General features: G+C 36.8%; 4 non-coding genes across 4 annotated transcripts; 3 read left to right on the top strand and 1 right to left on the bottom strand.

The window, feature by feature from the left end:
* The first annotated feature begins 2,371 nt into the window (after positions 1-2,371).
* On the top strand, positions 2,372-2,442 carry TRNAC-GCA (transfer RNA cysteine (anticodon GCA)). The gene has a single exon. It is a non-coding gene; the product is annotated as a tRNA-Cys (tRNA).
* Positions 2,443-4,689: 2,247 nt separating this feature from the next.
* TRNAY-GUA (transfer RNA tyrosine (anticodon GUA)) lies at positions 4,690-4,773 on the bottom strand. Its single transcript has one exon. It is a non-coding gene; the product is annotated as a tRNA-Tyr (tRNA).
* A 4,387-nt stretch (positions 4,774-9,160) lies between these two features.
* Positions 9,161-9,234, top strand: TRNAP-UGG (transfer RNA proline (anticodon UGG)). The gene has a single exon. It is a non-coding gene; the product is annotated as a tRNA-Pro (tRNA).
* A 158-nt stretch (positions 9,235-9,392) lies between these two features.
* On the top strand, positions 9,393-9,466 carry TRNAW-CCA (transfer RNA tryptophan (anticodon CCA)). The gene has a single exon. It is a non-coding gene; the product is annotated as a tRNA-Trp (tRNA).
* Positions 9,467-14,610: the final 5,144 nt, after the last annotated feature.

Below are 14,610 nucleotides of genomic sequence, written 5' to 3'. Positions count from 1 at the left end.
TTCTCGCCTACCGTAGTCGCACAATCCGCCAGAATTTGTCCCTTCTTTACACATTCCCCTTGATGAATTTTAGGTTTTTGATGCGTATAGTATTGGTATTAGAACGTTGATATATAACCGATTCTGTTCGTACAGTGTCTCCATTAACCGATGAAGTTATATTTACAGCATCGATATACTCGATCCTTCCCTCTTGTGTAGCTATAGCTACACTTCCTGAATCTAGAGCTGCTTGACCTTCCAACCCAGTTCCGGCAATGCACTTCTCGGGTCGAAAAAGTGGAACTGCTTGACGCTGCATATTGAACCCATTAGAGCGCGATTCGCATCATTATGTTCGAGAAAAGGAATAAGGGAACTCCAACGGAAAAATATTGGAAAGGAAAAAATACTTCTGAATGGATTTGTTCCCATGCAATAACTATAAATTCTTGTCGGTATCGAGCTGGAGTAATTTGTTCCTCTTGAATTCCTTGATTTAACGCCAAAGAATTTCCCGTAGCTATCCGATAGTATTCATCCTCATCTTCTCCCGGTAGTAGAGATAAACCATATGTTCTTCTCTCGATCTCTCGGAGATCTTATAGAATGGACTTTGTAAAGAACCACAATCACCAATCTTTGCATGAATAGATAATGATGCAACAAGTCCAGCATTCATTCCTTCGGACGTATCGATTGGACAAATACGCCCATAATAACTGGGATGAATATCCCGTGTCCGAAAACTAGCAGTTCGCCCTGTTAAGCCCCCAGGACCTAAATGGCTCAATTTTCGCCCATGAGCTATTTCCGTCAATGGATTAGTTTGATCCAAAAATTGGGATAAGGGGTGTGAACCAAAAAAATCTTGAAAAGTGTTTTTTAATAGAGTTGAAGTGACCAAGTTCTGAGGAGTTGATCTGCGCTTGGTTGCTCTGTGTATAGTTCTTTTAACTGCATCTTCTAAACGACCTAGAGCTAATCTAAATTGATTCTGTAATAAATCTGCTACAGAACGAATCCGTCGATTTCTGAGGTGATCTATATCATCGAGTGTACCCATTCCAAATTTAACCCGATAAGGTAATCCACAGCAGCCATACATCTTGTGGTAATGAAAAAATCTCGTTCTCGGGTATATCAAGGTTCAGTTTTTGGTTCAGATTTCGTCGACCAATCTTTCCCAATTCACATCTTTTTCGGAAAAATTTTTCTTGCAATTCTTTACATAGAGACTCGGAAAATACCAAATCGCCACTTATACAGTAGAGTTTTTTATAAAACTCCAGAATGGCTTTTTCCCTCGACCATAGATATTCCTCCCGCTCCCACCTCTCCTTCTTCTTCAATAAAAATAAAAATCTTTCGGGATAGCGAGTATTGTCCAGAATCTCTTCGAGATTTAAACCCATAGCTGATAATAGAACTGGAATAGATATTTTTTGTTTTCTGCTTACACGAGCCCATATCCTTTCTCCCACATCGATCTCTAATTTCGATCTTCTTCCCCAATCTGAAATCAGAGTGCCAGTATATATATAATTAATTCTATTATGGTCTAATTCCGAACGGTAATAAATACCAGGACTTATTAATATTTGATTAACTACGACTCTGTAAATCCCATTTACTACAAATGTTCCATGGGAATTCATTAAAGGAATATTTCCGAGAAATACAGTTTGTTTCTGTATCTTCCTACTATTCCTCCGAATCGATCTTGCTGGTACATATAATTCAGAGTAATATGTAAGGGACTGATATACAGCATCTCTCTCTTTGATGAAAGGTTCTGCTAATTCATATTCATTACCAAAAAGCCTGAATTCAATTTCTTTATCTATATCCTCAATTTTTGGAAAATTATGAAGTTCTTCCATCAAGCCCTGATCGATAAAACGACAAAATCCTTCAAATTGTATCTTACCAAATTCAGGGATTGTAAACGCTCCCTCATTTTCATCTAATCGCATTGGAAGTTTCCCATCTGTAGAAAAATCTATTAAATTATTCCCGATTGATCTATATGGATCAATCCGACAAAAAAGATTCGGATGTATATTCAGTCTTCACTATATCCCATGAAATTCTACCCGTATCCAGATATACTTCCAATAAAAAAAAAAAGGATAAGGAAGAGGTACTTTGATACTTTCTTCCAACCACGTGAAATGGAGCTATGAACGAATGAATCAAACCATTCTTAAATGTTAATCTCACTTAGAAAATTTCCTAATGAAAATAGTCAGATCGAAAGAAAGACGGAGAACAAATTAGATCCATTTCCTTTATGGTTGACTTTAGCATACATCTCATACTATACTTAAAGGACGGACGAATGACTTGAAAGGACAAAAGATTCGATCTGTCCATGGGATTCCCATATCTCGGCGACATAGCCAAGCGGTAAGGCAGAGGACTGCAAATCCTCCATCCCCAGTTCGAATCCGGGTGTCGCCTTGTTGAGGTAAGTAAATGGAAGGAAAAGTCTGTATTTCCATTACAGAACCTCTGGAGACATATTGGTACATATTACCAATATAGATAGTGAGTTACGTACATTTGATCCCGATTCCGTCGTGAATGTACGACCCTCGAGTTAGTTATAGTAACTTGTTGGTCAATGAACAAATGGATTTATTGATCTCTCATATCAGCTCGAACGTCAGTAACGTTCAGAATGCAAAGGTGGTCATTTCAACTTCAACTTTGCACTATGGTTAATAGTTCCCTTATCATCTCGATGATGAAATCATTTTTTTTAGAGAACATGATCCGTATGGATATAGTCGGTATAACTTGGGCTGCTTTAATGGTAGTTTTTACATTTTCCCTTTCACTCGTAGTATGGGGGAGAAGTGGGCTATAATGGTAATGCTTAAGAATCAATTATTGCGTTCCTTCCATATCATGCATGGTAATATATTCTGTTCCATAAGGATCCAGTAATATTGAATCTTCGTTCCAAATTGAAACACTCTACATGGAATTATTTCCTCTTTATCCCCGTAAGGGATGTACGTAATCCCTTATCATTATCATTTTCCTATGAAAAATCTTATTTTCTTCAACAGGTTTGAATTCATTAGTTCTTTTCTAGAATGAGTCGATAATATCATTTCTTCCACTGAAGAACGATCTCTCTTCTCTTTCTTAGTAGGAATAGAAAGAGTCCCTGTTTTATCGGATGGTTCCGAATTGAATTGATCGGATCTGATATGAATTCCGTTCTCGGAAAAATATGGGACATAAGTCATAGATTCCTTTGCTTTTTCATATACCATTTCAAGTGCTATATCTAACATGTGCTAGATATAGATGTTCGTACCGAAAAAAAGATGTTCAACTTTGATCCTAAAGAATCCGCAAGTACGTTCAGAATTAAGTCTGTCTGCATTGGGTCTATTTTTCCAGGAGCAGGAAGAAGGTGATGTGATCAGCTCCGCTATTTTATGGTACGAGGTCCTTCATCCTACATTTACCATATATGGATAAGTACCATTAAGATATATTTATCCATATATGGGTGTAAAAGAAGAAGTAGTACAAAAGAAAAGGTTAGATATTCTTTTCCTCCGTACTACTTTTTTTCTTTTCAAAAAAAATTAAAAGCAATCCCTACCCTGTATTGTTGTAATACAATAGATCCACCCTATATTGTTGTAATATAAAAGATCTCATAACCTATTTTATACTTATGATCTGGATCATAAAGATCTATCTAGTGATCAGCAATCAATTGATTTTCATCAAAATCAATTGCTTGCACCGGTCGTTTTGACGTAAGGGATAAGTAGAAAAGCAGTAGGAACTGCAAGGAACAATAGAACAGCAATAAATGCAAGGGTATTTACTTCCATGATCTCCTTATTTTAACTTTGTTCAAAAATAGCTCGAGATTTGATCTCATTTTGATCTCATAGAGATGAATGAATCTTTCTTTCAAGATCCATGAAATAGATGTATGTCATTGATAGAATTGGTTCGAGTAACGGAATCTAACTAATGGATTGAATGAATTCTTCGATGGAAATAGTATAACCTAATACGATCACTTTTGATAAGACTAGTAGTAAAAACTTACGTGCATCAGAAAACGTTCCGATCAACACATGTCTGGTATAATTTCGAAAGAATAGGATTCGTACGAATAAGAACCTTATGCTCCTCCAGAAGACGTTCGTCAGACATGAGAGATATTTTGCTTGGATCTCCACGATTTAGATGGAATTGTGAATCTATCCCGCTTCGGTGATGATATAGAAAGAAGTATCCCATATCGAATTTATCCAGAGGCCCCCCATGACCCTGGAATGATAAGGACTAGTCCGTCCAGATCCTGACATGATCATTCACAGTTCACTTACTATTGGATCGGGACTGACGGGACTCGAACCCGCAACTTCCGTCTTGACAGGGCGGTACTCTAACCAATTGAGCTACAATCCCAATACAGTACAGTTCACCTACTATTAGATAATATTTATTTCATGATAGGTGCTAGATAGGTCATATAGATTATGCGAGTGCTAGGTCGATTAAATATCTTATCCTTCTCTTTCATTTTTGAAATGTATCGATTCATACGGAATTGGGCATCTACGATATGAATAGATATCGATGTCGGGGTTCAATAACCAATTATCTTTTCATTCATGATTAGCATGAATATAACCATACCGATAGATTGGTATTGATGATATTGGTTGGGTCGAGCTGGATTTGAACCAGCGTAGGCATATTGCCAACGGATTTACAGTCCGTCCTCATTAACCACTCGGGCATCGACCCAGGAACAAGACAGTAATTTAAAATTATTTAGGATACCTAACGAATGGATCATGGTACCCCCAGGGGAAGTTGAATCCCCGTTGCCTCCTTGAAAGAGAGATGTCCTGATCCACTAGACGATAGGGGCAATCTATTCTTTATAATATGAAAGTGATCGGGAAGTTGTCAATAATAATACAAGAATTCTTGGTTTCCTCAAGGTTTTTTTTAAATAAATATTAATAAAATGGAATTATTAAAATTAAAAATTCTTGGTACCCTCAAGTTTTTTTTCAAAATAAATTTGTTATCGATAAATGGAGTCCCTTCAGAAATTAAATATTGCAACTAAAAGACTCTAAAAGCAATTTACAAAATCTCTATTTGTGATCCATTGATAATTTGATAAATAATTTTGATAATTATAAAAATTTTAAATATTTGATAATTTAAATAATTTAAATAATTTAAATTATTTAAATAATTTAAATAGTGAATGGGGCTTATCGTTCTCTGATCGAAGTTATCCGGAAAAGACTCAAAAAAATATAAATGGGTTGGTTGGACAAAAGATCGATCCGTATGTTACAATCGGATCGTGGCGGGTATAGTTTAGCGGTAAAAGTGTGATTCGTTACATTATCAACTCGAATAATGGAAGGATCTTTTACATGGATCTTTGATCCATCTAAAGCTCTATTTCCAGATAGGTTCAAAACCTCCCCTATACCATCCATCCAGAGTTCATATGTTACACAACTTCATATACTTTACGTTCCCATATTAGAGTATAGTGCTTCACTTCTTTCCATTAAAACAAATGCCCGTTGGTGTTCCAAAAGTGCCTTTCCGAGCCCCTGGAGATGAAGATGCAACTTGGGTCGACTTATACAACCGACTTTATCGAGAGAGATTACTTTTTTTGGCTCAGGATATCAATCACGAGATTGCAAATCAACTCATGGGTCTCATGGTATATTTGAGTGCAGAAGATTCAAATAAAGATATTTTCTCATTTATCAACTGTCCCGGTGGATCAGTAATACCAGGGGTAGGTCTTTTCGATATGATGCAAGCAATAGTACCAGATGTACATACAATATGCATGGGGGTAGCTGCTTCAATGGGATCTTTCATCCTAATCGGGGGAGAAATGCCTAAACGTATAGCATTACCTCACGCTAGGGTTATGATCCACCAACCTGCTAGTTCCTATTATGACGGATCGGCTGCAGATTTTCATAACGAATCGAAACACGTAACGATGCTTCGCGATTACATAACCAGATGTTATATAGAAAGAACGGACCAACCCGGAGAGGTAATTCAACGGGACCTGAACAGAGATGTTTTTATGTCAGCAACAGAAGCCCAAGCTTATGGCATTGTTGATGTCGTAGCGGAAGGTTGATCTCATAGCGGAAGATCCTCTTTTTTAATTTATTTTTATAATGAACTGTAAACTGTGATCTCTTTGTTCCTTTTCAAAAAAAAAAAGGGGGGGGGGGAAGTGATTCATTTCATAATCACCTGATATGGTATGGTTAGGATCAATCCGAACCAGTTGATTCCGCATACAATACAGCTAGAATGCCCACTATTCAACAACTTATTAGAAATGCAAGACAGCCAATAGAGAATAGAAAAAAATCTCCTGCTCTTCGAGGATGTCCTCAGCGTAGAGGAGTATGTGCTAGGGTGTATGTGCGACTCGTTTGGATCAGAAACTTAAACAGACTGGGAAATTCTTACAACGGAATAACAGAAGAATTTTCCCGCTGTAATCAAGTAAAGATCCATCATCTAACCTTACCGGGGATGAAATTTATGGTTTCCATTGGTGCAAATCCAATCACCTTGATGTGGGATGAAAAGCAATTCCTCATTGGTAGCGAATGGTCATCAATCCATTGAGCGGGGAAATCATGCAAATTGAAGAAGCATAAAGTTTATGCTCATATTGCCGCGAGAACGGAACAACAGGGTCAGCTACCTGGCCAACCCCAGAATTACATGTCGTTACTGTATTAATAGATCTTGTAATGAGAGTATTTATTACTTAATGATTCAAGAGTAGAGCTGGAGATGGTAAACCGTACAAGTTACCGATAACATACTCATCTCATATTTCGGAAATGAATAAAAGGCTCCGGCGTATAGAGAGGACCTTACCGTTGGAGAAAGAACCATAGAAACGATGAAACCCATGATTTTTTCTCATTCTCAGTACAAGGTCCCAGTCCTTGCCTACCAGGAAGATGCCTATCCAAAGGGAATTATGGTTGGGAAGGTTGCAGTAGCAAAAGCCATTGGAACTTTTATTTTCTAAATAAGAAGAATCAGTGTTATTCTCAATGGACCAAACAAAACAAATGACTAACCGAGAAAAATATTAGCGATTCATGAGAGTAAACTTCAATGACCAGAGTGAAACGTGGATATATAGCTCGAAAACGTCGGAAAAAAATTCTTGCATTTGTATCAGGCTCTCGAGGGGCCCATTCGAAACTTTTTCGAACTGCTAACCAACGGAAAGCTAGAGCCTTAGTTTCCGCCCACCGAGATAGAGGTAAACGCAAGAGAGATCTTCGTCGTTTGTGGATTACTCGGATCAATGCAGCAGCTCGTGCCAATGGGGTTTCTTATAATAGATTCATCCAATATTTGTACAAGAGGCAGTTGCTTCCAAATCGTAAAACACTTGCACAAATAGCTGTATTAGATAGTAATTGCTTTTCCACCATCTTTAACAACTTATCGTATGATGAAATAGGTTAGGTATAGATGAAATAAATAGGTAAAGATGGAATGGATAGAACAGATTCTCCCGGAGAATTCCCTCCGGGAAGGTCGAAATATTGAAAAGTTTTTTCATATTGGATTGGAAATGAACGAAAAGAATTCAATCCAATTCTTTTCCAAAAATGAAATCCTGTTGACTTTTTCAACAATAGACTCAAGATCTGCATCTTTATCGAACATATATTCCAGCTCCGATTTGATTAAGGAGTAGGCTTATTTCCCATGGATCAAATTAGTTTTCATTATAAAGAAAAGGTAACAAAGATAGAATACGAGCTCGTTTAATAGCGTTAGTCATTAGACGTTGTTGTTTTGAAGTTAATCTATTCACTCGGCCGGATAATATTTTTCCTTGCTCACTAATAAATCGACTAATTAGGCTCATATTTTTATAATCGATCCGATCTCCCGACCTAATAGGTGACAAATGTCTACGAATTGGTTTCAAATATCTACGAATTGGTTTCAAACGTCTGCGAATTGGTTTCAAATGTCTACGAAAAGATTGCTTGGGTTTATCCATAGTTTGTTTCATGAACCTTTTGAATACTATTTATTCAAAATCTTTTTAAAATATTGTTCCATTAAAGATCTTGTTGAAATACCATTTCTTTTTATATCTGTGATTTATTCCTATCCATGGGTAGTACGTTTAATCTCTTTTTTTTATCTCTCCATGAATGGTATGCTTGTAACAATAGGGACAAAATTTATTTGATTCCAATCGAATAGGTGTATTGCGTCGATTTTTCCGAGTCGTATATCTAGAAATCCCCGGGAATCTTTTATAAACACTATCTTGGGTACAACTAGTGCACTCCAAAGTAATTGTTACTCTTATATCTCCGCTCTTGGCCATAAACTTACTCTGAATATTGGTTTTGCTTTTCGACCTCAAAAATAAAAAGGGAAAAAGGGATAGAAGTTGATAGCCGGAGATCCTACGGTGAAACATTTGAAAGTAAAAAAATGATTGATCAGGAGTGAGTTTTCAGTTTTACTTACAAAATTGAATGTGGAAAGAATCTTTAGATCGATATTTCTACTTGAATTCTACCCCCTTCCAGTCCTAAACTTAGATCCTTTTTGGGGCTGAATGCACTAATTTCTCCAAGAGGTAGGAGAAGTCAATCTAGCACAATCTTTTTTCCCTTGGCTTTAAGAAAAAAATTAAAAAAAGGAAAGAAAAAGAGCATCTGGAAAAAAACGATTGATTTCTATCAATAGGGCGGCTAAAAAACTGACGCATAAAATAGCTAACACAGGCGCTGTGGAAAGATAGGTCTTTAGATCTTGCATTGTAAATTCTCCTTATTGATCATAATGTGTAAGTGATTCAACCGTATCAATAGTTATGAATCCTAGAGAAAACTCGGAACTGATGATATATATATATATATAATGTGATCCGGGCTGTGGTCCTATTTATAGAAAAGGAAAAAGATGTTTCATCACCATAATTAATAGTGATATTCTAGATAATAGACCTTACATGTATAAAGTCTTTTCACTCACGAGACCGAAGAGAAATGAAGGTGGAAAAATGTGGGAAACATATTTCTAATTCTATAAAATAAAATTAAAATAACATTGTCTAATGATTAGAAGGGATGTAGCGCAGCTTGGTAGCGTGTTTGTTTTGGGTACAAAATGTCGCAGGTTCAAATCCTGTCATCCCTACCTTTCCCTTCTTTTCTATGGAAAGAAAGGAATGAAAGATCATTTGATATCGATTCGACGGGAACATCAAATAATTGAATCGTATCAGATGCGAAAGTGTTTTGCTCTAAGAGTATCAACAAAAGGTATTTTTCCTTCATCTCCGAATATTAAAGAAAGCGCTCTTAGTTCAGTTCGGTAGAACGTAGGTCTCCAAAACCTGATGCCGTAGGTTCAAATCCTACAGAGCGTGATTCTGTTCCTATCAAATCCAACCCTCAAAATTATCGATAATTCATTCCAACTGGAACGAGCAATGGAATCTGACCTAGGAAAAGTAGGAGGCCAATGAAATTGGAGGATATTCCAGGATCAAATATCCAATTGATCACCACGTCGGTATTGTGAATATGCAGTTACGAATAATCCGGCCAAAGTTATAGGAATTAGACCTAACACAATTCCGGATGGCAAAGCCTCAATCATTTCTATTCAACGGAATAAGTAGGGATAATAGCTATACTGGATAGTACCCTTAATTTGCTATGAATCTCAATGATCAGAAATTTATATAGAGGGAATAAACAAAATTATTGAAATTGAAATAGTGAACTGAGAGGGTTTCCCCTTCCTTCTTTGAATAAGTTGTATCTTGCTCGAACTAATGAATAGGACTAGGGTGAAAATGATAGAAGCCAATAAGAAACCGAAATAACTAATTATAGTTATAGTAGGCGTGGAAGGACTGAATGAAATATGGTTTATACATATCTTCATGAGACAATTACCTAAATTTTTCTTTTCGTAACCTTGAGATCAGAATACAAAAGATCAATTGTCCCAATTCGTACCAATTCTCCTATATCTACTATAGGATATGTATGAATGAACATGGATGAGAGGAGATCTATAGTAGAAATCTCTTCATTATCCTAGAAATCATTCATCGAGCAACTAATGAATAGCACCGGCAAACCCCTTCACAAATTGTCGAATGTAATCTTCTTACAGGGTGAATGAATTCTCAATCAGTACGATTGGATCACCTGGCATTATCTTTTTACCAGCAGCTATCGGTCCAGAGACTGGACCGGAAGAAAACTCTCCACAGACATAGCCAAAGTTTTGTGAATTTCACGTTTAGGTGTAAGAAAGAATATGAATATCCAGTTTGTCCTTTCATTTCTCGATCTTATTGATCCAATCATTCGACCCTCTAGACGGATTAGGTTTTTTCAATATTAATTATTATAGCGAGTAGAGCCCGATATTACAGAAATTCCACCTATTGAAAAGAGTAACTTGTAATTTCACATACCTAAAATTGACTAGGTTCTATTGCACTATCCACTTGGTTTTATCTAATAAGTAACACCTACTCGTTAATACAAGGTACTATATAATAAGTCTGTGGCATAACTCCATCTGTGCCGGATACTATTGGAAAAGCAACATACATCTGCGTAGCACCAATGATCCCCGTGCAATTTGAATTACTGGGTTAATCTACACGGGCATAATGTCATGTCGGAATGAAAAAGGAATAATATAAAAGAATAATATTCTGGATGAGTTTTATTGATAGTGATTGATATCCTTTGCAAGCGGCACTCATCCTCTTTTTCGGTTCTAAAGTCACCCGTATGCAGAAGCTAATTCCAATCGAAAATTTCCACTATGCTATTGTTACAACATCGATTGAGGGAGTTGGGGTTCCTTACGCCCGGACGGACCTCGGAACATGCAATATTCTCTTCTTTCTGTTGGGATTTAGTCGACCAAACAGAGATAGAATAACTGCTGGCAGGAACAGAATCATTCTATCCCGTTCCTTCTCGATACTCATCAAAATTGTATTGCTGTGTCAGAAGAAAGCTAGCTATACTGGTCCAGTAGACTTTAAAGATACCCTTGGTATAACATTGACAATCGAACAAGGATTGGAGAAGATATCAGTAGTTTTCTATTTCCTGATCTCTATCTTTCATGGGATCAATTCCCCCTTGACTGACTTTACAATAATATATGGAGCTGAGCATGTCTGGGAATACGGGAGAACGCTCCTTTGCTGACATTATTACTAGTATTAGATACTGGGTTATCCATAGCATTACCATACCTTCTCTATTCATTGCAGGTTGGTTATTTGTAAGCACGGGTTTGGCTTATGATGTGTTCGGGAGCCCCGGCCAAATGAGTATTTCACAGAAAGTCGACAAGAGGTTCCATTAGTAACTGGCCGTTTCGATCCGTTAGAGCAACTCGATGAATTTACTAGATCTTTTTAGGAGGCACTAATGACTATAGATAGAACTTATCCAATTTTTACAGTTAGATGGTTGGCCGTTCACGGGCTAGCTATCCCTACAGTTTTTTTCTTGGGATCAATATCGGCAATGCAGTTCATCCAACGATAAACTCTATACTAAAGGAAGAGGAAGTATGTAGATATGACACGACCGAACCCGAACGACCAAAATGTTGAATTGAATCGTACCAGTCTCTACTGGGGGTTGCTACTAATTTTTGTACTTGCTGTTCCATTCTCCAATTATTTTTTCAATTAGGAACAATGATAATATTCTCACTCCATTCGAAGAGATCCAATACGCATAATTATCTATGCTATGACTGTTTATGTCTCGAGTATGACCACTTAAGAAAATTTGAAAGGGAGTAAGAGAAATGGCCGATACCACTGGAAGGATCCCTCTTTGGTTGATAGGTACTGTAACTGGTATTATCGTGATTGGTCTACTGGGTGTCTTTTTCTATGGTTCATATTCCGGATTAGGGTCATCCCTATAGTAGGGGAAATGCACTTACTGTCTGTGGGAAATAGTATACATGCGAAAGTTAAAAATCGATAAGGCCTTACCCTTCAAAGAAGGGTAAGGCCTTATCGAAATCTCTTTTTGAGATTCTTTCTATATTAATCTGAATTAGAAGAGAAGATTCGTACAAATAAAATGACTCTGTCATTTACTTCATTCAATGCCTTTCAGTCAAGTGATGAGCCAATCTATTCTTCCGCTATATGATCGGAAAAATTTGGATCGATCAAATTTAAATATCTGTCGAAGGAACAACAGAAAAACGGATAATATTAAGTACTAAATATTTGCTCATTTATCTGATGGAAGATTATGCGAAGTTTTTGTAAAAACCCGAACTATGAGAATCTAAATGTGCATATAGAATATTTTCTTCTATTTTTTTGGCTTACAAAATAAAAGAGGAGGAAAAACACCTTTTATTCATTTTCTCTCATTAGGAACAAACCCTATCAAAAGTTTTATAGGTTTTTTTTTTATGAGTGATATTGCCCCTTACTTGTCTGCTCTTCCTTCTTTAGGAATTTTCAGTATAACGTACAAAATAATCTTCAAATTACGAAGGAATTGACGAATAGGACAAGATCGGAAACCCAATTAGTTCTTCGAATAATGAAATAGGAGAATGGGATCAGAGAAAATAGGAATCTTCTCCAAGATTGCTTAGTTATTCTCCTCATCTCTCCTCCCTACGATCTATCTCTATTTTCCGGATCGTTTGGACAAGGAAAGGAGGGAATGGCATGTATATAGTACACGATATAGCATATCGGGGATCGTTCAACAAGTTGATCTGTTCCAGTGCTTATGGAGTCACTCCCTATTTCAATTTTATTCCAATTTAGATCTAAATGAACATTTTTATCAAAAATATATAAGGGAGAAGAAGGATAAAAGGCTCCGAAGGGGTATTAATTTTTGAATCAATAAGTAAACTTCATGTTCAAAAATCTATGGACCTAAAGATTCATCTCGGCCAATTGAACTTTCTCAAATTGTTTCTTCTTAAGGACCAAAAATATCTGTGCCAGAATGACAGATGCTAAGAATAATAAAAGACCTTTAACACGTAATGGATCTTGAAGTACTATCTCTGCATCTCCTTGACCAAATCCACCCAAATTAGGGTTATTCGTTAATGGCTGATCGACCTTGATCAATTCGCCTTCTGAAATAAGAAGCTCCGGTCCTGGAGGTACAATGTCAACCACTTGCCCACCATCTGATGTATTATCGATAGTTATCTCATATCCACCCTTTTCTTTACGTAAAATTTTGCTCACTCTTCCTGTTGCTGAAGCACTATAGACCGTATTGTTGCTCTTACTCCCGTCGGGATAAATTTGTCCTCTTCCTCTATTACCACCCACATATATGGGATATTTCAGGAAGTGAGCTTCTTTATCAGTAGAAGGATCTGGTGAAAGGATGGGGAACACAAGTTCACTATATTTTTGACCGGGAACAGGACCTATTACAATAATGTTTTTTTTATTGGGACGATAGTTCTGAAAATAAAGATTACCCGTCTTTTGTCTAATCTCAGGGGAAATACGATCCGGAGGGGCTAATTCAAAGCCCTCGGGTAAAATTAGAACAGCTCCTACATTTAAAGCCCCTTTCTTGCCATTAGCAAGAACTTGTTTCATCTGCATATCATAGGGGATCTTAACAACTGCTTCAAATACGGTATTGGGAAGCACGGATTGTGGAACCTCAATATCCACAGGTTTTTTTGCCAAGTGACAATTGGCACATACAATACGTCCAGTGGCTTCTCGGGGATTTTCATAACCCTGCTGTGCAAAAATGGGATATGCATTCGAAATGGATGTCCGAGTTATGATATGTATCATGACCAGGACGGAAATTAACCGAGTCATCTTTTTCGCCCATTCATAAGTATTTCTATTTTGCATGGTTCAATTATTGGTTCCAAATCATTTTTGGGGTGAGAGTAGGTAGCTATCATAGTTACCTGTCAAAAATTCTGCTACTATATTGATTCAACCAAACCTAAAAATAAGAAATCGGAAGTCTCGCACCAGGAGAAGAATGAAGGGGAGGAATAGCTAATTCCTGAACACGGAAAACACTTTATTATTCTGTTTCAATTGTTTCGGTCGGAGAAAACAACCTACCTATTCTTTATTCATTCATCGAATGATAAATTACTACAAGTGAAGGAGATATACGATTGAAACGACGGAAGATCCAATATTTAAGAATCGTATCTAAGATGACTGGAAAAGTTGAAACAAGACCAGATATGATTCGTTCATTATGGGCAAATCCATAACTTTCGGAGATCGAATCGATCATCAGTTCCCAACCATGGGGTGAATGAAACCCAATACATAGATCGGTTGCTAAAAGAATTAGAAAAGCTTTCATTGTATCGCTCAGACTATAGAAGAATTCTTGGATCCAAGAATTGATAATAGCGAGTTTATTCTTACCCAGAATGATATAAGCACTTATAAAAGCAAAACCTATTAGATTTGTTAATAAATGTGATATTATCTGGATACAATCTTCATTGTACATTTCGACCAATTGGATC

Source organism: Pinus tabuliformis, chromosome 9 (assembly GCF_031772625.1).
Source record: "Pinus tabuliformis cultivar Carrire ecotype Pingquan chromosome 9, CPIR1, whole genome shotgun sequence".
NCBI classification, from domain to species: domain Eukaryota; kingdom Viridiplantae; phylum Streptophyta; class Pinopsida; order Pinales; family Pinaceae; genus Pinus; species Pinus tabuliformis.
Note: the sequence above shows the minus strand (reverse complement) of the source record. Positions and strands in the feature narration are given on the sequence as shown.